Source organism: Erigeron canadensis, chromosome 2, assembly GCF_010389155.1.
Source record: "Erigeron canadensis isolate Cc75 chromosome 2, C_canadensis_v1, whole genome shotgun sequence".
NCBI lineage: Eukaryota > Viridiplantae > Streptophyta > Magnoliopsida > Asterales > Asteraceae > Erigeron > Erigeron canadensis.
The window spans coordinates 10,003,147-10,029,549 of record NC_057762.1 but is presented as its reverse complement, the minus strand read 5'-3'; the positions used below and the strand labels follow the sequence as shown (position 1 = coordinate 10,029,549).

Below are 26,403 nucleotides of genomic sequence, written 5' to 3'. Positions count from 1 at the left end.
GAGTAAAATCACTTATTACAACATAATGGATACATCCGAAACCTTAACCATTGAAATTTACATTAAAACGACCAAACGGGTCACTCGCCCGCATTTACCCAAAGTGACGAAATGGCCAATTTGACTCCAAAATGATTTACACTTCAATCCATCATAAGAGTCAAGACTTCAAGACTTAAAATACATCATACACAACATTTTCATCAAAAGACACATGTATCAAGAGCCAAGAGTTTTAGAGGGGATTAACTAAGTGTCTAACCAAAATGTCATTCTCCACGGATGACCAAAATACCTTCAAGTCACTAGCACTTCAAGTTAACTTCAAATAACAATACCTAGTTCCTTCTTCTGGAACCTATATAAATGGTAAATAACTAAAAGGTAAGCGAACGCTTAGTGAATACATTCATATACAATTACACACATAATGAAATCAATAGACGGAAACCATAACATAGGTATAATATATCACAATATCATCTCAATCATATTCACAATTATACTACCAAGTAATTTATGAACTCATAAAACAACTCTACACATCAACCAAGTCATTCCATACGTAATCACATTGTCATGCCTCGTAAGGTTAATCAACAATACACCTACCGATATACCAAGAATTGCATACACTACAATAATACACAAATACAAAACATGTAACTCCACGCCATCAAGTATTCGCTTCAAATATGTTATTCAACAACCAGTTCATGTTGTCATACCACGTGTGGTCTTACATCACATGCCATACTCCCCGTATGGTCTTACATCACATGCCATACTCCCCACATGGTCTTACATTATGTTATTATGTATAATTGAACTTTTGTATTTGTTTTAGTGTGTGAAAATGGCGGTTAGAGTTTATAAATGTGTGTGTGAGCCGAGAGAGAATTAGTGTGAGTAATGGAAAGATTAGATTGCATTAATGGGTAAAAGGTCACAAAACAAAGCTATAGAAGGAGTTTATATACTTCTATACAATTTACACTTATCCCCCTTCCATACTTATGAATATTACAATATAAGTACAAAGGTGTTATTAATACAAATAATATTTCTAACACATTACAAATAATATTTCTAACACATTACATGCCATACTCCCCATATGGTCTAACATCACATGCCATACTCCCCATATGGTCTTACATAACAAGCCATACTCCCCATATGGTCTTACATCACATCAAAACATAACTATGGTTTCCCTCCCCGTCATTCATTTGATTGACCCAATATGTATATAATCGTATATAAATGTACTCACCTTAATGACGAACAACCAAGCCTATGGTGACCACAAGAAAACACATTATTGCTTTGAACCTATCAATTATCACAACATTGCATAAAAGGTCACATTCATACTCTTGGATAGCTCAACCTTATGATACTAATAATTCACTAGCATTCCTAACTCAAAATCACCTTACTTTTCCATGGAGTTGCATTTCATTCAAAAATTCACTTAATGAGTTCAATTCATAAATCCATCATCATTCTTTTCAACTAATAAAATCATCATTCTTTCATTATCAAAGTTTCACTGTTAACATTCAAAATCAATAATTAAATTCATCATGCAACTCAATAACAAACTATAATATATATATATATATATATATAAGAAATTAGGGAAAAATCATAAAAACTCAATTATAGCAAAACCCCCCAAATTTGGGTATTTCAAGAACCCTAATTTCTCAAGATAATCAAAAACTAGGTTATGAAATCCTTACCTCCAAGAAAGGGTTAAAATTATGTTTAGAATTTCAAGTTCTTCTTTCTTATTGACGATATCAACACACACCCACTTCACACACCACCAAAATCCCTAATTTATTATTGTTATGATTCTTGAAGAATTCTTGATTGAATTAGATATTGTAATTAAGGTTGGTTAGAATGAGAATATGGAAAAGTTAGTAGAATAAGAAAGTGGAGGGAGGATGAGTCACAAGAAAAAGTTGGCTAACACTTCTCCTGTGTGCCACACCCTTATCTCAAAATTAATGGGTATTTTACCCGCTATCCGCCAAAGTTTCAACTAAATTAACCCCATATTTAAAAATAAAATGCTAGGAACTTATTTTAATGTCAAAACTACAAAAAGAGGTTAATTTATTTATCTTAAAAAAATCTTGGGGTGTTACAATAGCCGTCGTAAGCAGCAGCAGCAGTTAACCGGTAAACCTAAGAAAGGGCTCGTCGAAAAAGCGAAGCAACATCAACAGTTCACCGGAAACCCAAAAGGGCTTGCCAGAAAAACGAAGCAACAGGAAACCCTAAATCTATTAAACCAGAAACTCCAAAAAAGGCGTCGCCGAAAAACCGACTAAAGTAGCCAAATAGCCAACTACACCCATGCCAAAGCCAAACAAAGATTTAGCCGTAAAAAAAGGTAAATATTTCTGGCCGGCAACCACCGGAAACCCCAAAAAGGGGTTTCCGCTCTCACCGGAAAGGGTGCTATATAACGTTAAGGAGCATCTACAAGTTTTATCAACATGTATTCCGGCAATAGAAGCCAAGAAAAACATAGATCTAGCCTCAAATCGAAAAACCTCCAAAATTTCCGGTTAGGTTTATGGTGAAGTCCAAAGTTTTGGTACAAGAACCAAAAAAAAAATGGTCACAAGGCACGCTCCCAACGTCACGAGGATCGGCCAAAACTAACCGATATATATATATATATATAGTCAAAAATAGCCGATTAAACTTGCCAAAACTAACAGATATATGTGCTATAGAGTTGCCAAAACGTCGATGCTAGCCAATGCTTTTTGCCGAGAGAAATAACAGAATACACCCTTGCCATTAATAACTCTATATTTGGTCTGTTGATAAGTAAGATTTAAACAACCATCTTTCGGTTGTTTCATATTGATTTGGATACCAATAAACAAGAAACCAACATCGATGTTTAAAATAAATAAATAAATAAAAAACAGGAAAAAACTATAAACCAAAGTTTTTTGAAAATGATAATTTCCTTTTTCTTCAAACGAAAGTAAAAGGTAGGTTTTCATTAAACCAAATCATCAATAATATTTTACTTCCCACTACCAAAATATGAAGAACCAAAATGTATTTCATACTTTTACAAATTGAGACCTGTTCAAAATTCAAACATTTTATATGTATTTAAGTCATTTTTTTTATCTCTACCTTTTATATATCTATCTATCTATCTATCTATCTATATCTATACATCTTATAAAACGATAGTTATCCTGATATTTTAAAGGCATCCACATCAATTTAACTATCCTTAAAAATTGCCACATAAGTTTTATCCTATGTGTCATCTCCATAATTTTTTTACAATATAATATACCACAAAAATAAAAATAAAATTATTCTCATATTTATCAAATCAAATTTTAAATGTATGTATGAAAAAAATAATATTTTTTATGTAAAAAAATCAAATCAAATCTTCCATTGGAAAAAAAAAAACTAAGCCCGTATCATGTATTTCAAATTTCCTAGATTTCTTTTACATCAAACTAAGCTAGCGACTTTAGGAAGATTCAAAATTTAAGAATATATATCCTTTTTATTTCCATTTTTCTTATAGTTCATATCAAAAGTAATTTCTTATAGTAAATCAATCCAATTACTTAATATTATTTTTTTTAGTCTATGTAAAAAGTATTTTATATCTTCTTTCTTTGATTTACAACAACTTGAATAATATATTTTTTAGCCAATAGATTGGTAGTTCATTAATATGGTCTTAGACTTTTTCACTTTCATTTGTATGTGTAGATTGTTAGAGGATGGTTTTAGGGACCTGCACAGACATGTGTAGTTTGAATTCTGCATACAGATAAAAAAATGGTATTATGTCATGACATAAAACAAATTACAGAAGAAAACATTCAAAATTTTATAATACATAGAGTTTATACTTGACAATATGTAGAACATCAATATGAAATGTAAAGATAATATTATAAATGAAGTGATTTAAAAATAATAAAACACATTTTACTAATCATCAATAGCTATATCTAATTTTTTTATTACTGTTTTTTTCAACAATATTTTATGATAATCAACTGACGCAACGCACGGATACATACTTCATTTTTAACCATTTTCATACGTATGGATCATCAAATTTTATGTTATTTATATATATATTTTTTCATTCACTAAATTTGTAAGACAACTAAACTAATACATCAATTTTTAAAATATCGCGCATCGTGTGGGTCAAAAACCTAGTGTATATATATATAAATCCTTATAGGAGAAGGTTTATTTGATAACCATTTGAATTGGAAGAACCATGAGAACTTTTAAATTATAACTTGATGTTCATATGTGAATGGTGTATGTGAACAAATTTGTCACATATAAACAAATCCGATTATAATTGAAATCACCTATTTTCATATGTGAATAGTTCTCACATGAACTTTATCCTTACCATATATATATATATATATATAGTGATAAGAATATAAGGCTGTTAGGTACCTAAGCTTAGATGTCGGACACTCACATATTAATTTTTTAAACCATAAAAATCATGGGGGGCCAAACATTTATTCATTAAACAATATATAATAAAATATTGGTATGTGAGGGGTTCCATACCTAAGTTTAGGTGCCAGACAACCTTATATTCCTTTTTCCCACATATATATATATATAGGGAGATGAAAATATGAGGCTGTTAGTCATCTAAGTTGGATGAAAAACTCCTCACATACCTTTTTTAAACAATAAAAATCATGGGGGCCTATACATTTGTTCAAAATATTAAAAAATTAGTATGTGAGAGGTTTTTCACATAAGTTGGGTGCATAACAGTCTCATACTCACTTTTCCATATATATATATATATATATATATTTGCATATCTATACTCCTTTTATAATTATCAAGCCTCCCAATTTTGAAAAGTGTTAAACAATGGTTAGATGCAAAAGTATTAAATTACCCTTAATAAACACCCCTTTGGAAATGATTATTAGAGATTACCAAATTTGTCTTTAATGAATTAATTTACATTTTAAACTCTTATCTTACTAATTTATACTCTATGTCCTTATCTTCTAAAATATATCCACTATCACTATTACATCAACTTACACCGTAACATCACTATCCACTATCCACTAAACCGCCGTCGTATTGCGGGGAATTTTTAGTTTTTTAATATAAACCTATTCCATAAAGAATACCAAAAATTTTAAATTTCTTTTTGAAAAAACAACTTACACATGTGTAGGGAATTTTTTTAAAATTTTTTTTATGATGGGTTTTGTTAGAAATTCAAAATAGTGCTTAGTTGTATTTGTTTACATTGTTATTTTGTATGTGTAATATAAGGTTGAGGGGGAGCTTATGTATTTTACTTAGTGTATAAATACCCCTCAAGCCTTTATCTTTTGTAACCTTTTATCACATTTTAAAAAAAGAACAATTCCCAATCTTTCCACACACACAGATCGTCTCTCTCATTACACACACTAACACACATACTTCCACCATTGTTATACACCTTACTTCTGCACCCGAACACGAACGATTCATGAAATATTACATGTGGTATCAGAGCGGAACAACAATCTGTTGACGATCCAGAACAAATTCAATACAGATTCGTTGAATTTTTGTTCAAATTCTTCTTCGTGTTCAAAGCAAAACTTTTTGCCGCCATTTCTGTTCTTCAACAATTTACCTTCAATTATCATTCAATTTTCCAGTTTTTGTTCACAAATACATTCCAAATCATATTTCAAAACATCCTGTTAAGTTTCAGAATCAAATTCAAAGTTTTGATTAAAAATCAAAATTTTAGAAAATTTGATCAAAAATTGATTCTCACAATTAAGTTGATTTGAGATATGGAATTGTTTCTAGGGTTGTGCGCGATCATTTTCTGAGCATTTTGGTGTTTGGATCAAATCCTAATTCTCAAAACTGAGTGAGCATTGACCAATTTTGTATCAAAAACCGACTATTTTGTCTGTTCTATTTGTATTTGCAGGTATACAAAACGATCTCTTTTGGAGGAGCTAAAATGACCTCTTTTAGATCGTTCTAGTTTTTGGCTATTTTGAAGTTAAAACGATCTAATTTAGATCGTTCTAACTTTTGTGATTCAGTGTGAATTGTGTGTTGTGTAGACCGTGATTCTGAAGTTGTTGTGATTGGGAATCACACACTTCCTTGGGTAACTGATCTCATTGAGATTGGTTTTGCTCAAAAACTTCCAAATCATTGTGTTACTCTGCCCAAATTTTCAAAGTTTTCATATTTAGAAAATTTTTCACCCAAAATTGTTAAAACGATCTAAATTTAGATCGTTCTAATTTTTCTTTACAATTTCTCAAAACGATTTCTTTTAGAACATTTCATTTTTTTCTTTTTTTTCTTTCTTTCCTTCTTTCTTCTCCATCACTTAGAAAATTTTTTTAAGATTCTAAAACGATCTAATTTAGATCGTTCTAGTTTCATTTTTTAAATACTTAGAAATTTTTCCAAAAATCTAAAACGATCTAAATTTTTTTTTTTAAATCAAGTTTTTCCAAGTTGTAATTCAATCATTTCAAATGACAACAATCAACATCAATTCAGACATTTCATCAAGAGAGGTACAATTTTTTACTCAAACTGACTACTTGTCACTTCAAACAACTGCTGATACTTTGACAAAGCAAAATCTTACTTTGAAAACAAATTTGAACATAGCTAAACAAGAGTTTGATAAACTTAACAAAGATTTTTCTCAACTCTCAATAGCTTATGATGCTCTCAAAGTTAACTATGACTCTTTGAAAGAAATGCATTTGTCAAGTAACAGTTCTCAAGTTGTTTCACCCAATGCCCATTTAACAAATAAATGTCAAGACCTTGAAAAGACTGTCCATTCACTCAAGCAAACCATTGAGACCTTACAGCTTGAGAAAACCAATGAATGGATACGAGCAAATGCAAGACAAGCAGATGTTGAGTTTCTCACAAACAAAATGAAAGATATGAGACCAAATTGTGAAAAACATGAAAGACAGATTTCTGACTTAAACAGTTCTTGTTTTCTCAAAGGAGTTGAAATTGAAACTCTTCAAAAACAAGTTGAGGATTTGAAAGCAAACATTTTGTTCTACCAAGAGAAAATCTACAAAATAGAACAAAATCCTTTTTTGGATTTCACTGCTTATTACAATAAATCAAAGATTGGTAAATCAAAACTTCTTTTTGGTTTAGGTTGTAAGAATCCAGCACATTTAGAGAAAATTCAAAAAGAAGATCTTGGTGCTTTGTATGATGAAAATTTTCTTCGCCTTGGCATGATTCAAGAATTCATCAGACCATCTGAGGATGACTTTGAGTCAGATGATGTTGAAAGACCAGAACCAATTCAAATAAACATTGATTATGTTGCTATTAGTGATACTTACAAGAAAACTCATAACAGATCAATTTATGAGTTAGAAGAAATAGACAACATTTCAGTGAAAGAAAATGAGTCTCAACAAGTGTCTTCACAATCAATTTCTCACAGAGCTTATATTCCAACTACCATATTGGAAAAAGAAATTGAAAACCTAAAACAAAAAGTTGAGTCTCAACAAAAGGTCATTGAACATCTGAAAACTCAAGATTATTCCCCAAAGGTAAGTGAGACCACCCCTACCCATATGATGACTAATCATAATTCTGATGATTGCTCCATTCCATCCAATGGGAGTGAGAATTCTAAAAAAGTACTGCAGGATGATAGCATCTCTTCTCAAGAAATTCAAGATATGTCCACAACAATGTTATCATCATTTTTCAAGATTGAAGAGAAAATTCAAGCTTTGAAGGCTAAATGTCTTGCTTCTGTCAAAAAGGTACTTTCTTTTGAAACCACTGTGATCACACCTAATGACCAAAGTAAAGTGACTTTAGAGCATAAAATTGAGATTCCTGAAAATCTTAAGGCTAAAGCAAAAGCATTGATTGAAAAGATGACTACCAAAACTTGTTCTCAACCAAAAAGTCAATCAAAAATTGAAAAAGAAGTTAAACAACTTTCTTTCAAAAAGCCTAAAGTTGAACCAAAGAAGGAATCTAAATCTAAGATTGCTCCAACTTCATTTTACTCACCCAAAAGTAAGCTTGCACCAGCTGTCAAAGGTAAGAACACCATTAAGGTTCATGTTTCATCTGTTCCTAGAACCTCAGCTCTTAAAACTATCTCTAAACATAGTTCAATATCCAAGATGTCAAAAAACTAATCAAGTTTTCCTCACAAAAGAAACATCTAAGGGTATAACTAGTTATAGGGATCAGTATGGTTGGTTCACTGTTAAAACTCCAAAGAAACAGAATCCCAAATCTTCAAACAATAAAACAAAACTTCACCATCAAGTGAAAAGTTCAAATAGTAAACCTCTTGCTCTTAAACCTCATTTGTATACCATGACCAATTTTTCTAACCCAAAAGGACCCATTCAACAGTGGGTACCAAGAACAACTTAATTTTTTTTGTAGGTAATAAAGGTCTGTGTTACGTATTTTCACTTTGGAAGATATTCAACACATGATCCTGGAATGAGTTTCTGTTCAAAGAAACCATCTCAAATAAGTGCTCATTACCAATACGCTAACTTGCCTCTGCATATTTTGTAAAAATCCTCCATCTCTCTAATTTCATTCATTATCTATCAAACATTGATGCTATGCTTACGTGCAATATGTTTTATATCATGCAATGTTTGAGGGGGAGAGAAAGGATAATTCATAAATCGAGGGGGAGTTTGTGTATTTGCACTATTTGATTAGAAACTCATTGTTATTTTAGAAAAACAAAATATAAAATTTGAAAATTTAAAATTCATAAAAATAATTTTTTGTTTTGTTTGTTTATTTTTGTTTTAAATTCTGTTATAAGAAAAAGCCCAAAAACAATAGAGCCCAATACCAATTTAACCCATACCCGACCCAGATAATCAAACCCAATCCAGTCAAACAAACCCGACCCACTTTCTTATCTTTCTCTTTAAGGAGGGAAAGATAATCATTTTTCTTCTCATCTAAATCACAGTTACCCGTAAACTCACACACCCAAAATCATCATAAAATTTTTTGTTGCTGATCATCAAAAGAAGTTAAGGGTTTTGTTCCAAATCGTTCTGTAATCATTTCTTTCCATAACATCATCAAATTTCAATCACATCCACAGGTACTATTCCGAATTGAATGTAGATTTCATTTTTTCGATTTTTCTTGAATTTCTCATTTCTGTTAATGATTCTGTGTTGACTGTGTGAATTAGAAGCATGTTTAGGATATGTGTAAATGATTATTACATGTTTAAATGCTTTATTTGATGTTTTTGAAAATTCAAAAACCCTTCCCCCCTGTTCTTGAGAAAACATGATCAGAGTGTGTGTTTAAAAGGTTTGATGTGTTTCTGTTTAGATAATTTGTGTAATGATAATGTTAGTTTGCATTATTCAAATGTTATGCCATGCTCAAATTGCAGTTTGATCCATTGAATGTGAAATTAGATGTATGTTTGGGTAACTGAAAAAGTGTTTGGCAAAGATATTTTATTTTAGAGTTGTTTGCTTCTAAAACGATCTAAATTTAGATCGTTTTGATTTCTAAACAACTTGGAAGTAAAATAAGTTTACCATTCACCTTTTCTGTTCATTTCATGTAATTAATTTGTTAAATCCCTTGAGACTGAGACCAAAACGATCTAATTTGGATCGTTCTTGGGTCTGATCACTGTGTGGTTTGAAAGTGTGTTTGGAATTCGATTGATGGGTAACTGAATTCTTATGAATTCGGTTTGCTCAAAACTGATACTTTTAAGTGTAAGGAGAGATCATGAATTTGATTTCACTTTATAGTTTTAAGTGTTAGAAAATCCTTAAAAAGGTGAAGTGAAGTTTTTCTCAAAATTTTTCCAAAACGATCTAAATTAGATCGTTTCATTTTTCTTCACTTCAGAAGTTTTTTTTTAACAAAACCTAAAACGATCTCTTTTAGATCGTTTTACCTTTTCTTTCCCATACTTAACATTTTTTCTCTCACATGAGAAACTTAAAACGATCTTTTTTAGATCGTTTTACTTCCTTTTTCCCATACTTAAACTTTTTCTGAAATAAAGGTTTAACACGATCTCTTTTAGATCGTTTCACTTTCAGTTTTCCATACTTCTTTATTTTTTCCTTAAAGTTTTCAAGACGATCTAAATTTAGACCGTTTCATTTCTTCAACTAAGTTTAACTTAGAACGATCTAATTTAGATCGTTCTGGTTTTCTATACTTAGAATTTTTTTTTCCTTCCAAAATTTTTTTTAATTTTTTATTATTGTGTGGTGTGACAAACTGTTTTGTATGATCATATAATTGTCATATATTTTGGAATACGAGAAATCGAACGCCTTTGTGTACTTCCTTATTATTCTCAAATATATCATACTTATATGATTATATCTTATTTTCAAAGTTCTATACATATCAAAGTATATAAGAGTACAAAGAATTGATCGACTTTGTGACCTTCTTTGTAAACTTATATATGGAAAATATGTATTTAACTATTCTGTGTTTATTTTCTCATAACAAATGATTTATTAAAGATAAACTGAGTTGATCGCCTTTGTGAACTTCCTTGTATCTTATATAAATTGTTTGTGTGAACCTTGTTATTTGCAATTCAAATATTATTTTTCTGTGTGTGTTAAAAGTTTTTATGTCTTAAAATCAAAAAAATATAAAAATAATGGATCATCAAGAAGAGGTTGGACATGATCAAGAGATTGCCATTAATGAATCAATTGAAGAAATTCTCACAGCCGGAAATTCCATCAATATGAGAAATAATAGATATCTGAATGATCCTTTCAATGATCCCGACTTTCCAATCATTTCAGCAATCTTCCACAATCATTCTCTTACTCATGCTCTCACAGTAGATGTTGATCTTGCTGAATCATATTTATTTGACATGTGGAGATCTATTATCTTCGTACAACCACATGATCCATCTTCATCAAGGACTAAAGCCAAAGTTAAATCTCCAGAACTTCGTCGACAAGGCCATTTTCAATTTGATTTCACTTGGTTATGATGGTCCTTTGACAAAAACAACTGATTTCAAGTTGAAGAAGTTACCAAGAATTTGGTACTATGTGTTTTCTGTTCTCAACAACTGTTTTCATCCATATACAAGAGGAATGGATAACATGACCCAGACAATGTTGTACATATTTTATGGGTTTGTGTTCAATCAGCACTATGATATTGCTCAACTTCTTTGGGATCAGCTGATAGTTGCAGTAAATGGAAAAATATCTGCTCCCAAGAAGTATATTCCTTTCATAAGATTTCTCTAAGCAATTGTTCGCAGTATAATCAGGAACAAGAAGCATATTCCAAGACTTCTTGAAACAGGGAAAATTGTTACTCATCCTTTCAAGTTTGTTAGAGACTCTGGTATTCCTAACTATTCTTATCTGATTCCATCATTTTTACTTGATATGGTTCCTGATTCTGATGATGCCAAGAAGGCATACTTGGACTGGATTAGAACAACTCTGGGACCGGAAAGCCTCCCGGTTCCTACCCATGTTGTGCATAGGTTGCCAAGTGAGGGGTCTAAGAGGAAAAGAAAAGAGAGTGAGGGTGAATCCAGTTTAGGTAGGCCAAAGAGTAAGAAATAGAAAGGTGAAATGTTTATGTTGAAGTTAAGTAAGAAAGTGCATCAACAAAAGAAGAAGAAGGGAAGTTCTTCAAAGAAAAAGCAGTTGAAAAGAAAAACACCAGCTGAACCTTCTTCTCCTACATCTTCTGAGAATACTATTTCTGAGTCTGGGACTCCAAGACCTATCCGATCACCACCTCCTAAAACTTCAAATATCAGAAGATCACTATCACCAAGAACACCATCACTATAAAGACATTCATCACCATTTCAATCAACACCACTTCCAGAAATCATCACTCCTGAACCCCCAACAATGCCTCAATCACAATCAATTCCAACTCATATTCCTTCATCAACAATAACTACAACTGTTTCACTATCACCTCCACCGACATACTTTCAAGGCCGCAGGAAGTCCATTCCTATTAATATCAAAAAGAAAACATTCAAAAGATCTCGCTTTGAGTATGATCGTTTTTCACAAGCTGAACTAGAAGATGTGGCTGATTCTGATATTGATTCATCTGATAATGATGCCAATCAGTTTGCTGATGATGTCATGGACATCCCGGAGGAACAAGGTGGAAATGAGGGAGGAGTCAAAAATGTTAGAGAGGATGAGAGGTCCGGGCTAGGTATAAGGCATAAAGAAAACGTTGGCCTTCCATTAGTCCAAACCACATATACTCGCCGGGTTCGACCTAGGGTAGAAGACAAGAGCTCCCAACTCTTGCAAGGTCAAACCTCCCCTAGCCATTCAGAAGTCTCTCTACAGACTGACGTCTCATTATTGCATGGGCAAAATCCACGTAATCCATCCCAGTCTCCTTCAGAGTCTGTGGATGTTGAAGATAAAGAGACATCTGCCCCTCTCTTGACTTTCGTTTCTGCACGTTTGTCTAGAACCCCTAGGACACTTACACCGATTGTTGTACCATTTGCACATCTAGGTGATGTTGCCGGAACAAACATAGAGAGCTCGGCTTTAGTGCCCTCTCGAGGATTGTTTGGAAGTCCTTCCATTGCTAACATTATGCCAGCTTTGAACGAAGGCACCCGTGTAGCTGAATTGGCTCAGCGACAGTTTGAACTCTCTCGAGCTCGAGCAGTTGCTGCGGCTATTCGTGCTTTGGGTTTAACGGTTGATCTAAGTGACACCGGTGTTATGTTTGTCCACTTTCCAAAAGATTCTGGTTGTGAAGCCGAATCATCAACTATTGTTCAAACTCTTGAACCAACAGGAAATCCTGTGACAGTTATGATGTCGTCAGGTCACTCAGTAGAACCACTTGGAACCACTGATGTGCCAGTTTCTGTTACTCCTGATACTCCGATTTCTGAATCTCCATTTGTTATGACACTATCACCGATTGTTCGTAATTTAGTGACTCAATTGGTTGAAGGAATTAAACAAGGTCAAGACAGTGTACTACGTGCTTCAAGATACACTATTACTGGTAAACTTCCCATGGCTCAAACCAGTTCATCACCACGTAGATTGCTTACTGGTTGTACACTTAGAATTGGTTCATCTGTTGTTACTCCAATTTCAACACCGTCTACACCTCATATTTCAACTGTTACAACTGTTATTCCTTTGTCGTCGCAACCAATCATATCAACACCACCGATTATTCAATCATCTCCAATCACATCACCAACACCCCCAGAAATTCCAACCTCATCAACATCAATATCTACCACAACTATTCCAATTCAACAATCATTCCCTGATCCTGATTCTCCTGATTATTCTTCAAGTTCTTCATCTTCGTCGGAATATGATATTAGTGATACTTATCTGGATGACTATATTGCTAGTCGGCTTCATGAAAGTGGTATATCCACTGATACTCTCATTATGGCAGTACTTCGTAGATTAAGATCTAAAGAGCCTAATCTGAACCCACCAAAGAAAGCCATCTGTCATTCAATTCTTTCATATATGCATTTCTTGGATACTGATACTACTCATAAGGCTGAAACTGAAGCTCTTCAAAAGAGAATAACTGAGCTTGAACAACAATGTCGACCGGCCACAAGAAGCAAAATCCTGATGATCAACCCGAGGGGGAGAATATTCAAGATAGTGGAGAAGGTCATAACATAACACAAGAAGCAAGTGTTCAAGATACAACAGAAGGAAATCAAGATCAAAGTCAAAGTGTAGATATTCCTTCATCATCTCAAGCTCATCAAGTTCATAATTCTGATTCAGATGATCTGCCTCCGCTTGTTAAATGCATCTCTCACTATTACTCAACTACATCAAGTTCTGATCAATCAAGTGATCCTGATCCGTTTCAACCAGGGAATAGGACTAATGATGATAGTGATTCTGATTCGGATGATTCTAATGATGCTCCACCAAGACCAGCTATGTCTCAAGAACAATTTAAGAAAGATATCTTTGAAGAGATTGTCTATGATCTGAGAGATACAAATAATCTTGACACTCCAAGAGAGCTTAGCATGGGAGTTAGACATCCAAGAATTACTCGAGATAGAATTTGGCAAATCAATGAAGGGTATTTCTATGAGAATTATGCACAAATGCTAGATTTGAATGTCAGGCCTGTAGAGTTAGTATGCAGGGCAAGATACATTGAAGAAAGAGCCTTCTCGATTTACTGCTCATCTGAGGAAAGACTCAACATGACCTTGAATAGGTTGAGAGCATTCTTTCTTTTTAGACATCAAAATCAAAGGGATGCATACTTAGAAATGATGAATGCTGAAAGTTCAATAAGAAGTGAAGAGTGGTACAATCAGTTCCAAAGTCCAATTACAAGTGTGTTAACATTGATTGCTCCTATCAAGTATCAGAACCAAAGACTTGTCCGATTTAGAGTTCGCAGAGCTGATGGTCACATTTATGTTGTTCATGAAGAATCTTTCCAATACTTGCCAATCTCTGACATCCTCTTTCTCTACAACCAGTATGCTCATCTGATTACAAAGACTCCAGATCAACTCATTGCTTATGAAGCTCTGAAGTGTCACATTCAGGCTTTAATCAAATATTATGAGTTTAATGATTTATAAATTGGTCTAGAAAGGAGAACAAGAAGAATCAATCTCACAAGACCAAATCAGAGAGCAGGAGGATATGAATTGAATTCTTATCAGATTGGAGATCCAATAGAAGAATTGGATGGATTTGTTTTCATCAACAGCTTCAGAGGAAAAATCTTTGTCCGTGCATCTGATTTTCCCAAGTATTCAGATGGCACTTTGAAATATTGTTTATTCTTCCTCAGAGCCATACATGATAATCCTGATCCTTGTGAAAATGAAAACATCCAAATTCAGAGAGAAAGACACATAAGAAGGATTCAAGAGACAATTGATATGCGTCAAAGGATTAGAGATCTTATTGCTGCCAGAACAATTAGACCAAGAGAAGGAGTTATTCATACTGAGACAGGTTCATGGGTTCTTTGGAATCCAAGTCATGAACGAGGTCCTCATAATATTCCTCCAGTTAACTTTCAAGACAACATCAGATTGCCCGATGAACGTCCAGAAGGTGCTAACTGGCATTTCATTCCTAAGAGGTATTGGAATGACTCTTGGAATAGTTACAAGAAAAGAGCTTTCTGGAGTTCTATGAATGATAAGCCATCAACATCAAAAGCAGCTCAAGATTACAAGAAAAGAAAGAACAAGAAAAGACGAGCAGAGAAAAGAAGGAGGAGAAACAGGAGGAACCGATGAAAGACAACCAAGCACTAAGGGGGAGAATGTTAGAAATTCAAAATAGTGCTTAGTTGTATTTGTTTACATTGTTATTTTGTATGTGTAATATAAGGTTGAGGGGGAGCTTATGTATTTACTTAGTGTATAAATACCCCTCAAGCCTTTATCTTTTGTAACCTTTTATCACATTTTAAAAAAAGAACAATTCCCAATCTTTCCACACACACAGATCGTCTCTCTCATTACACACACTAACACACTTACTTCCACCATTGTTATACACCTTACTTCTGCACCCGAACACGAACGATTCATGAAATATTACAGGTTTTTACTAACAAAAGTAAAAAAAAATTTAAAAATAAAAAATAGAGAAATTTTATAAAAAAAAAAAATACTTTCTCCCTTCTTTCAAGCAACCTTTTTATTTAATTTCTCTCATATATAATATATATATATATATACACAAAAACATCAACAAAGAATATTATCAGACACAAACACCATCTGGTGAGAATGATAGTTTCTTAGGGTGGACGGAGCGTATAGGCACCCAACCGGTACCCATCCGGTATCGGTTTGCACACCGCGCCAACCCGCAGTACCGGTAGGGTGGGGAGCGTTTTGGGGAGGGCAGTGCCAGTTGTGGTGCTTATTCTCATTCAACCGTTACGGAATTAAAAAAAAATGTGGGGCCCTTTCCAACGGTACAAATCCACTCTTTTCCTTATCCTTTCTTCTTTATTTCATTGTTCTTTCTGGTTTTTTTCTTTGCAAACAGCAGCAGCAACAAGATAGTGTAAAACATATATATTATCGTATATACACATATATTTATAAAAAAACAATCTTGAACCCTTTTTTCAACAATCTGTTATTTTTCGCAAACGCCCCAACACCCCCAAATATGCAATCGGACTCGAGTTCATCCGACAAGATGAAACGATATATTAATCTCTTCACAATGGCGCATCATGCGCTTGATCAAGAGGTCCGAGATAGTGCCTCCTCTTCAAGAAAATACGAAAAGAGACAATTGTATTGAGTCGCACGACCGTCTTGTTCGAGATTACTTTGCCGAGGAACCGAAATTTGATGAGGATTTTTTAGGAACATGGTTTCGGATGAGTAGACGGTTGTTTGTGAAGATAGCTATGGATTTGGAAAGCAATTTTGAATATTTTCAGAGGAGGTTCGACAGTCGTGGGAAACTTGGGTTTTCGGCTTTACAGAGGTGCACATCTGTCGTTTGCCAGTTAGGATACGGTAGTAATCTCGACAGTTTAGAAGATTACTTAAATATGTCGGAAAGATAGTCACGTGACACCCTAAATGCTTTTTGTGACGGAGTCATTAGGTTATATCGGCATGAATATTTGTGTAGGCCAACGCGTAATGATGTATAACGCATTTTTGATCATCATGCGTCTTATCATGGTTTTCCCGGCATGTTAGGTATGTATTTACTTATATACGGTTATATATAGTTTCGGTTTCATATATATATATATATATTACATAGTTTACTTAATAGTTTCGGTTTAATAATTTGGCTTGATACTTATATACAGTTAATACTTTCAGTTTATATAGGGAGTTTTGATTGTAAACACTGGGCTTGGGATAACTGTCCAGTGGCTTGGCATGGACAGTACACGAGAAGTGACCATCACGAGCCGCCAATATTGTTTGAAGCAGTGGCGTCACAGGATAAATGGATTTGACACGCATACTTTGGTGTTGCCGGTTCAAACAACGACATTAATGTGTTGAATCAATCTCCTTTGTTCAATTACTATGAAGATGACACATCACTGGTGGTTCCTTTCACTGTAAATGGATCCGAATATAAGTACCCGTATTTTCTCGTGGATGCGATCTACCCAAGATATGCGATGTTTGTGAAAACAATTCCTCATCCAACCGGTGAGAAAAGGATTCAATTTGCTAGGGCACAGGAGGCTGCAAGGAAGGATGTGGAGCGAGCTTTTTGTATTATCAAAAAAAAAAAATACTTAGAGAACCGGCACGACAAATGGATGAACTCCCGATCCGTAAGATCATGTAAACGTGTTGTATTCTTCACAACATGATTTTAAAAGACGAGGACCACGCATTATGTCCTGATTATATCCCAGATTCCTAGATCGCGTCACAACCATCAGATGCTCAGCTAGCAGAGATACATGACTCGAGCGTTCACGAAGATCTTCGGATGGATCTCATTGACCATATTCATCGCACGTTCATCTCGGGCCTCGATCGCTAGTTTATTTATGTATTGTGTTCTCGTTTTGTTTATGATTGTAGTTTGATGTTTTATTTTGTTGTTTTAGTTTAACTTTGTCTTAGTTTTCAATTATTAAATAAAAGTATTAGTTATTATTTTAAATAAAATAAATAGAAAGTAAATTAAATAGTAAAAGGTGGGGAGGGTGGAGAGAGGTGGCGAGATGCTCCTAACTTTAAAGAGCGGGATTGGAGGAGGAGAAAAATCGAAGAGAAGAGGGGAGGGATGGCGAGGTGTTCCCCACCTTAGAAAACAAAATTATCAATTCTAATTCCAACTAACTTTCCCATAATATATTATGGGCAATCATTCAATGTACATGATTAGATGGTTTACAAGCAAAGGTGCAACAAACTCCCGCAAATTTACTCCAACTACATATTGGAGTTTGCGTCATAAGAATGCTATATTATGTAAAATTAGTTAATTAGGTAATAATAACTAGTATAACACTTTAAACTTTTCTATTGGCCACATTTTCCAAATGTACAACAAAAAGAAGTATTAACCAAAAAGCGATTTGATATAACCATTCAAAAAAGATATAATAATCAGTAAAACAAACCAGCATTCAAGCCGTAATAGCTTTTTTGTTTCAAATTTTTTAGACTTGGAACATTTTGAATTTTACTTGCTAGTTTTAGCACAATTACAGAACAAATGCATCTTTATTACCATCGCCTAATACAGCCTGTTCGTTTCGCACAATAACTAAAAGCTAAAAAGGTTTGTATCTATCAGTCTAAAAGGGGTTGTTGACCAATGTTGGTCCTAAGGTATCAACTCTTCTTCAAACTGCAATCAAAATGCATATACTGCTATAAGTACGCTCACTTTATTAGCATGTAGTCTATAACTAACATTTACTATTTTAAGTTACGCTCAGAGCAAAGAAGTTTATAGCTTCACTTTTGGCTTTAGTTCTAAAATAGTAAAATGAACAAATTACCTATTAAAGTCAAATTTTCAAAAGAGTAAATTACACTTTTCGTCCCTGAAGTTGGCACGTTTTTCACTTTTGATCCCTAAACTTTAAAAATTACAATTTTAACCTTAAAGTTGACCAATTTTTTCAATAATCGTCCTTTGACCTTACGGCGTTAAAAAATAGCCGTTAACGTACGCAGGTGCTAGACACGTGAGGGCACTAATGTCATTTCACCTTACACCGAGGGACGAAAAGTGAAAAAATAGTTACTTGAAGGACGAAAAGTGAAAAAATAGCTACTTGAAGGACAAAAAGTGAAAAAATAGTTATTTGAGGGACGAAAAATGAAAATCATACATATAAATTTATTCTTCCATTCTTTCTTTTCCGATCATCTTTTCCGATTAAATTTTCCGACTAGACATTTATTTTCCCTTTACCCCCAAGCCTCTCCAATCACCACCACCTAATAACCACCACCAACAACCTCGCTACCAGCCACCGCCGTCTGTAACCAGCACCAGCCACCGCCGTCTATAACCACCACGTGCAACTGCCACCCACAGCCACCGCCGCCTATAATTATCACCAGCCACCACCACTACAATCAACACCAGCCACCATCGCCTACAATCACCACCAGCCACCACCGCCTACAATCACCACCAGCCACCACCGCTTACAATTACCACCAAACACCGCCATCTACAGTCACCTCCAACCACGGCCGTCTACATTCACCACCAACCAACCGCCGTCACCTAGAATCACCACCATCCACCGTCTTCCTTTCAATTAAAATCAAAATTTAGAAAAGAAAAAAAAAATGACTGACATGTTTGAACTATAATTTGTTTGATTGGTTGTGTTTTGAATGTCATGAATTTGAGTAAATGGTTTTGTTTGTGGTATAGATTTGGATTCAAAGTCAGAAAATTTCATCGGTAAAAATGATCGGAGAAGATGATCGGAAAAGAAAGAATGGAAGAATAAGTTTATTTGTATGATTTTCATTTTTCGTCCCTCAAGTAGCTATTTTTTCACTTTTCGTCCCTCAAGTAACTATTTTTTCATTTTTCGTCCCTCGGTGTAAGGTGAAATGACATTAGTGTCCTCACGTGTCTAGCACGTGCGTACGTTAACGGCTATTTTTTAACGCCGTAAGGCCAAATAATGAATATTAAAAAAATTGGCCAACTTTAGGGTCAAAATTGTAATTTTTAAAGTTTAGGGATCAAAAATGAAAAATGTATCAACTTTAGGGACGAAAAGTGTAATTTACTTTTTTTCAAAATAATATATTTCCACATTGAGTTGTTACCATTTAAAAATTTAACAATTTTATAATTGGTCTGTTGATAATCCTTTTAAAGTTTGAGGGACTTAAGTTGTTACATTTTAGATGTTGATAAAATTTATGGGCTAAATCCGTGCAACTAAAATTAGCGGGCAGAACTTGAAAGTGGTTTATCTATAAATAGAATGATACAAACCCCTAACTAAGAGCAGCCGCTAAAAATACGCCCATCTTCAATGGCTTGTGGTCGTTGCCAAAGCCTTAATCGGCTAGTTTGTCTTGTGGATTGTCAATTTACTAATGGCTTTCCACTTGTAAACGCGAATTCGCTAGAAAACTACAACATCATTACAAACAGGTATCAAGGACGCCACGTGGCTGGTCGATTTCGGGAGTTAACTCTCCCAAATCAAGTGGTTCAAGTCGGAGCTTTAAGAAGAGAATGCGATCTCTGGGAAAAAGATCGTTTGCATGGAAGTGTAGGACGAGTTGAACTTTTTGAAAGGCAGGTGACATTTTCCAAGCAATGAGAAACGTCGAAAATCAACTCATTGGCCACATAACTGATATATGTCAAACACAAACTGATATATGTCAAACACAATTGGCTGAGCCACTCAATATGCGAGACGGACTGCAAGAAGTCTCGAATAGACATCAGGCAGACAGAGATAGACTTGATAAGGTGATAGTGGTCGCAACCTAGGATATAAATAATATCATTGCTGAAGCTACGCAAGCTACAATTGCTTCCCATGATACAACGCAGCAAAATCGCCAGGAACATGAAATTGACCTGAACCACACCCTGTAGATTGACGTTGGAAATCGTAACTTACAATTAGAATTCATCATGAAGCTAGTTAGCATACCTTTCTGATAGTTGAATTCATCATGAAGCTAGTTAACTATGTGCATGTTTATGTAGTTTTTGGTATTCAGATGTAAACTTAAACTCCTGGCAGTTCTATTTACCCGTTAAACATAAACCTAGCTTTTATTTATTTATCTACTAGTGGCCGTACTAAACTTTTAGGTATGCTAACTAACTTCATGATGAATTCAACTATCAGAAAGGTATGCTAAATGGCTTCATGATGAATTCTACTTGTAAGTTACGATTTCCAACGTCAATCTATAGGGTGTGGTTCAGGGCAATTTCATGTTCCTTGCGATTTTGCTATGTTGTATCACGGGAAGCAATTGCAGCTTCCATAGCTTCAGCAATGATATTATTTATATCCTGGGTTGCGACCACTATCACCTAATCAAGTCTATCTCTATCTGCCCGATTTCTATTCGAGACTTATTGCAATCCGTCTCGCATATTGAGTAGCTTAGCCAATTGTGTTTGACATATAGCAGTTATCTGACCAATTAGTTGATTCTTGGCGTTTCTCATTGCTTGGAAAAATGCCACTTGCCTTTCTAAAAGTTCAACTCGACCTACACTTCCACGCAAACGATCTTCCCAGAGATTGCATTCTCTTTTTAAAGCTCCGACATGAACCACTTGATTTGAGGGAGATAACTCCTGAAGTCGACCCGCCACGTGACGTGCTTATTACCTGCTTGTAATGATGTTGTAGTTTGCTAGCGAATTTGCGTTTGCTTGTGGAAAGCCATTAGTAAATTGACAATCCACATGACAAACTAGACGATTGAGGCTTTGGTAACGACCACAAACCATGGAAGATGGGCGTATTTCTAGTGGACGCTCTTATTTAGGGTTTTGTATCATTCTATTTATTGATAAACCACTTCCAAGTTCTACCCTCTACTTTCGGTTGCGCGGATTTAGCCTACAAATTTTATCAACATCTTAAATGTAACAGCTAAACTCCCTCAACCTTTTCCTTTGTCGTATACTAACGTGTTCTGTTTTATTTACTTTAAAGTAGGGAAAAATCCATAAAAAGGTAACCTATTTGCATGAATTTCCTATTAAAGGTAATCTATTTTGTTTTCGTCTATTTAAAGGATCCTATTTTCAAAAAGTTCCTAATAAATGGTATCTCGTTAGTTTTTGACAGATGGAGCTCGTTAAGTGCCACATCATCGATGCCACGTTATCAGTTTTGCTGACTTGGCACTTGACTTTGACCGGTCAAAGTCAAGTCAAGTCAAGTGCCACGTCAAAGTCAAGTGCCACATCAGCAAAAATGATGATGTGGCATCGATGACGTGACACTTAACGAGCTCCGTCTGTCAAAAACTAACGAGATACCCTTTATTAGGAACTTTTTGAAAATAGATCCTTTAAATAGACGAAAACAAAATAAGTTACCTTTAATAGGAAATTCATGTAAATAGGTTACCTTTTTATGAATTTAACCCTTTCAAGTAAGTTTGATATATCTAATAGCATATTATATAGATACATAGATCAATATAGATATAGATATAGTAGTTGATAAAGAACATGATGTATGAGGATTGATTACACTTTTAGTCTAGTGGTAAGAAAAACTCTACACTTTTGGTCATCAAATAAAAAAGACCATTATACACATCATGTGCAGAGCACGTGATGGGTTTTTAAACGGATGTTACTACTACTACTCAGGACCAAAAGTGTTGACGGGGCAAAAAGTTTTCGACCAAAGTGTTGACCAGGACGATTTCTGTAATTAACTCTTTGGTTTATTTATATATAATGACAATGAGTTAGGTTTTGGGCGAGTAGTGTCAAACCTGAAACTGAATCCGATAAGGAATATGCAACTCGAACCTGATACCCATCAGGGATAAAACTATGCCCAAAACCCGAACCGATAAGGAAACTATTTATGAATAACAATTACCAAAACTTATATGATTTGTGTATAATATTTATTTAGAACTAATTAGTAATACATATATAAATATAGATATTAATATCGGGTAGGGTTGAGGTAGACATGCCCCAGTCCCTGCCCCGAACACATTTGGATATCGGGTTTCCCTATTGGGTCGGGTTTTTTTCCATCCCCATATATACAATAAGAGAAATTTCCTCAAAGTGCAATACTAGTACATCCATACATAAAAACACGTATCACAAAGTTAAATATTCCTGTATTATAAATACTAAATTCAACCTTTCCAATGAACCGGTTTGATAAGATATACTAATAACTAGGTGGTTCTTTGTCGCTCATTAAGCGGGGTTGGTTAGTGTGCGATTTTGTGTAGTAATGTGTACGTCGTTTTGCAATTCGTTGCTTATAAGTAACTTCATTTTATTTTTTTTTCCTATTTATCAATACCAATTTATTTAATAAAAAAACCCACAATCAATATCTATTGGTTGTGGATTGTGAGCAAAGCCACGTAGGTAGATTTGTAATGGGTGTAAGAAAGATTGGGCCAACCGTTAGGGCAACTGCATAAAAGGTAAGTTTGTGCAATTGTTGTGATTTCTTTATCTTGCCCAAAAAAAGTAGGACTTTTCCCATCTTTATCCATAAAAGAGATATGGGTAGTGAAATTGAATGTAAATGAATGATGATTCTAATTAGGTTCACAAAGTTGTCCACAAAACAATATTATTTAGTAAAAGATAACCTGGTTTGAAATTATCATTTCCCCATACCCTCTGACTTTCTTCTAATTATTCTTACCAAGCAATATAAATGGCACTAATGGGAAAAGAGCCAACCATACCTATATACACTTCGTTGCAAGCAAACTTCATAAAAAGTTTAGTACATAAAAATAAAGTGAAAAAAAAATACAGTGAATGAGATTGACTTATACCTATTTGAGGGATTGTCCAGCGTCAAAATATAAGGTGCACCAACGTTCCAGTCTTATATGGCCGGAATTACCTCTACTCGAGATTTCAGCAAAAACTAAGATAATAATCCAGAGTTCCATGACTCCATCAGCCTTAAACAAATCATTGTTTAACAACGCAAAAATAATCATTGTATTAAATCTAAAGCTGAAGTAATATAAAATAACTAGAGGAGCCAAGGTTGGAAATTTACCAAAACAGGAACTAAAACAGTTTTCATTAAACAATATGTTGTTGTTTCTTATAATGCATTCAAAGCAAATTTGTTAGTATAGAATGAACTATGCTGAAATTTGTTTAAACTTTAAAGCAATGCTGAAGTGAAAGAGACCACAAGACATTTGAAAGATTTTGGTCAAAAATAGTTAGGAAAGTAAATAGAAAGTCAGCTAATTTTTGCATATGAACTATCGGTTTGAGGCTGCAAAAATTTTTTACTAGCGACTAAGAAGCTCCTCATCCTATAACGAGTGTTGTAAATAACGGCCGCTATAACGGTAACGGGGGTCTAGCGTTACGTTAAAGGGGTTGTAGGGTAAATTTAAAGGTCTGGGTCAATAACGGTCATAGCGGATTTAACAGAGTTTAACAATATTAACGGGCTTAACAGTCAACACAAAAAATTGACTGCGGGCTATAGATATTTTTAGGGTTTCATCATTTTCAACCCTTTACACCTATTGGAGGGCAACCAGAGAAGACTAAAGTCCACCACTCCCCATCTCCAGCCACCTTACCTCCGGCCACCCCACCTCCATCTCAGATTTGTATTTCTAAATTTCATCATCAATTTATATATATATATATCTAAAGACTAGAAAGAAAGAGAGCTAGAGTGTGCAAATAGTTTCACTGTCATGTACTTTTAGAGAGAGGATGAGAATTTGCTAGTTTGGTACAAATGTGAGTATATGATACAAGTATTGAGACGTGGAGTTTTTTCATTGGAATGATGTGGATTTCACTTGCATCTCCTATAGATAAGATTTACTTTTTATTATTATAAGAATAAAAAAAAGTAAAAAGAAAAAATGGTGGTGGGCCATTGCTAAAATATATCTTGTCAAACCAACTATTTCTTGAAGTTAATTTGTGTCTTTTATTACATTTATCGTTTCAGTTATAATAAATCACACTAATTTATATACATATAACATACATTATATACTTTTAATATATATTCCTTTATAAATTATAGTCTCTGTTATAATGTCGCGAAATGAAATTTAACCTTAAAAGTGGTCAACCGCCGAGTGACCGTAAAAAAGTTATTTACAACCTTGCCTATAATATGTATAAAAACATATTTTTTCTATTGTCTTTATATGTTCATTCTTATTGGACTAAGATTATGGACAAATTCTTCAAATCATATAGTTAAAGTTAATAAAGGTAAGTGATTCAGAATTTAAGATTTACAGGGTAATTGTATAAAACAAGTAATTTTATAAGCTACATTACCTTATTGCCATGTTATCAATTTCGGTGGTATACTGGTGATATGTCGCCGGTTTTCTGTGCTTCAACACAATTTCGGTTAGGATTTCAGTTCCAAAATTTTCGGTGGTATTCCCCGAAATTGTACCTTCCCAATTTCGGTGGTATTAGTGGTTTTAATTTGCCGGTTTTGATTTTTTTCTTAACTTTTTTGGGTAAAAAAAATAAAACAAGGGAGAAAATAAGATACAAGCAAGTTTGTAAAAAGAGTGGTTGGAGGAGACGATATTGTAGGCGATGGTCAACGGCTGAAAAATGGTTATGCCGGTGGAGATGGTGTAGGGTCGGTCCTGGTGCTGGGCTAAGTGGGCAACAACCCTTAGCATCAGAAATCTTTGGGCATCAAACTGTTGGTTCATGCTATGCTATACTAGACAATAAAGAAATGCTTACGTTTTGTTTTAATGAAGTTTTTCGGTGACCTCCGGTGAAATCTCATGAAAAAGATGTACAACTTAAAAAAGGATAGGGATGCTTTTTACTTTTTATTAACATTCTACTTAAAACTCCTATAGTTAGTTAATATTTTCGTATTAACCCTTGCACTTTTAGTTTTTCTAGTTAAAGACTTAAGAGAAGTTCATTTCCATACATATCTAATTAAAATGGTACAATAAACTACCGACTAAACATGATGTATTTTACGAGGAAAAAAAAATTCTCTTTGAGCTTACATGTACTAATTAGATTTAACTAAAAAAATCATGAACTACTAATTACCACAAAAAATTATGGTTCTCTAAAATAGTTTTACGAGTTTGATCATGATTTTAAGAAATTTAAATTCTTCAAATAATCTAATAGTTGATTAAAGAAAATATATAAAACAATATAAAAACTTATAAAACAAACGAATTGAGAAAACTAGTTTGTATTTGATAACTTAATCACAACCAAAATGATATATAAATCTAATAATGAATTAGCTTGACTACGCTTCAGGCAACTAAACAATAATAGCCTATGTGGATACACTTTAATAAGAGCATTATTTAATGAACTCGCCCTGAGCATCAAAAATCTCATGACTGGCCCTGAGATGGTAGTGGATAAAGAGAAGAGGGTAGAGAGAAAAGAGAGTAGAGAAAGAAGAGGGGAGGCGGACCTGTCACCTATCCGATGTGCAATGGTTGGTGGTGGTCCATGTTTCCGGCCATAATGGTCTCCGATGATGGTGGCACCGAATTGTGTGTTTGAAGAATTTTAAAATATGTTTGAATTTTTAAGTGTAAATGAA

At 34.1% G+C, this 26,403-nt stretch overlaps 1 long non-coding RNA gene across 1 annotated transcript; it reads right to left on the bottom strand.

Moving 5' to 3' along the window:
* LOC122590035 lies at positions 1-24,028 on the bottom strand. The gene is made up of 2 exons (XR_006322389.1): positions 23,630-24,028; positions 1-358 (listed from the first exon to the last, which is right to left on the bottom strand). It is a non-coding gene; the product is annotated as an uncharacterized LOC122590035 (long non-coding RNA).
* Positions 24,029-26,403: the final 2,375 nt, after the last annotated feature.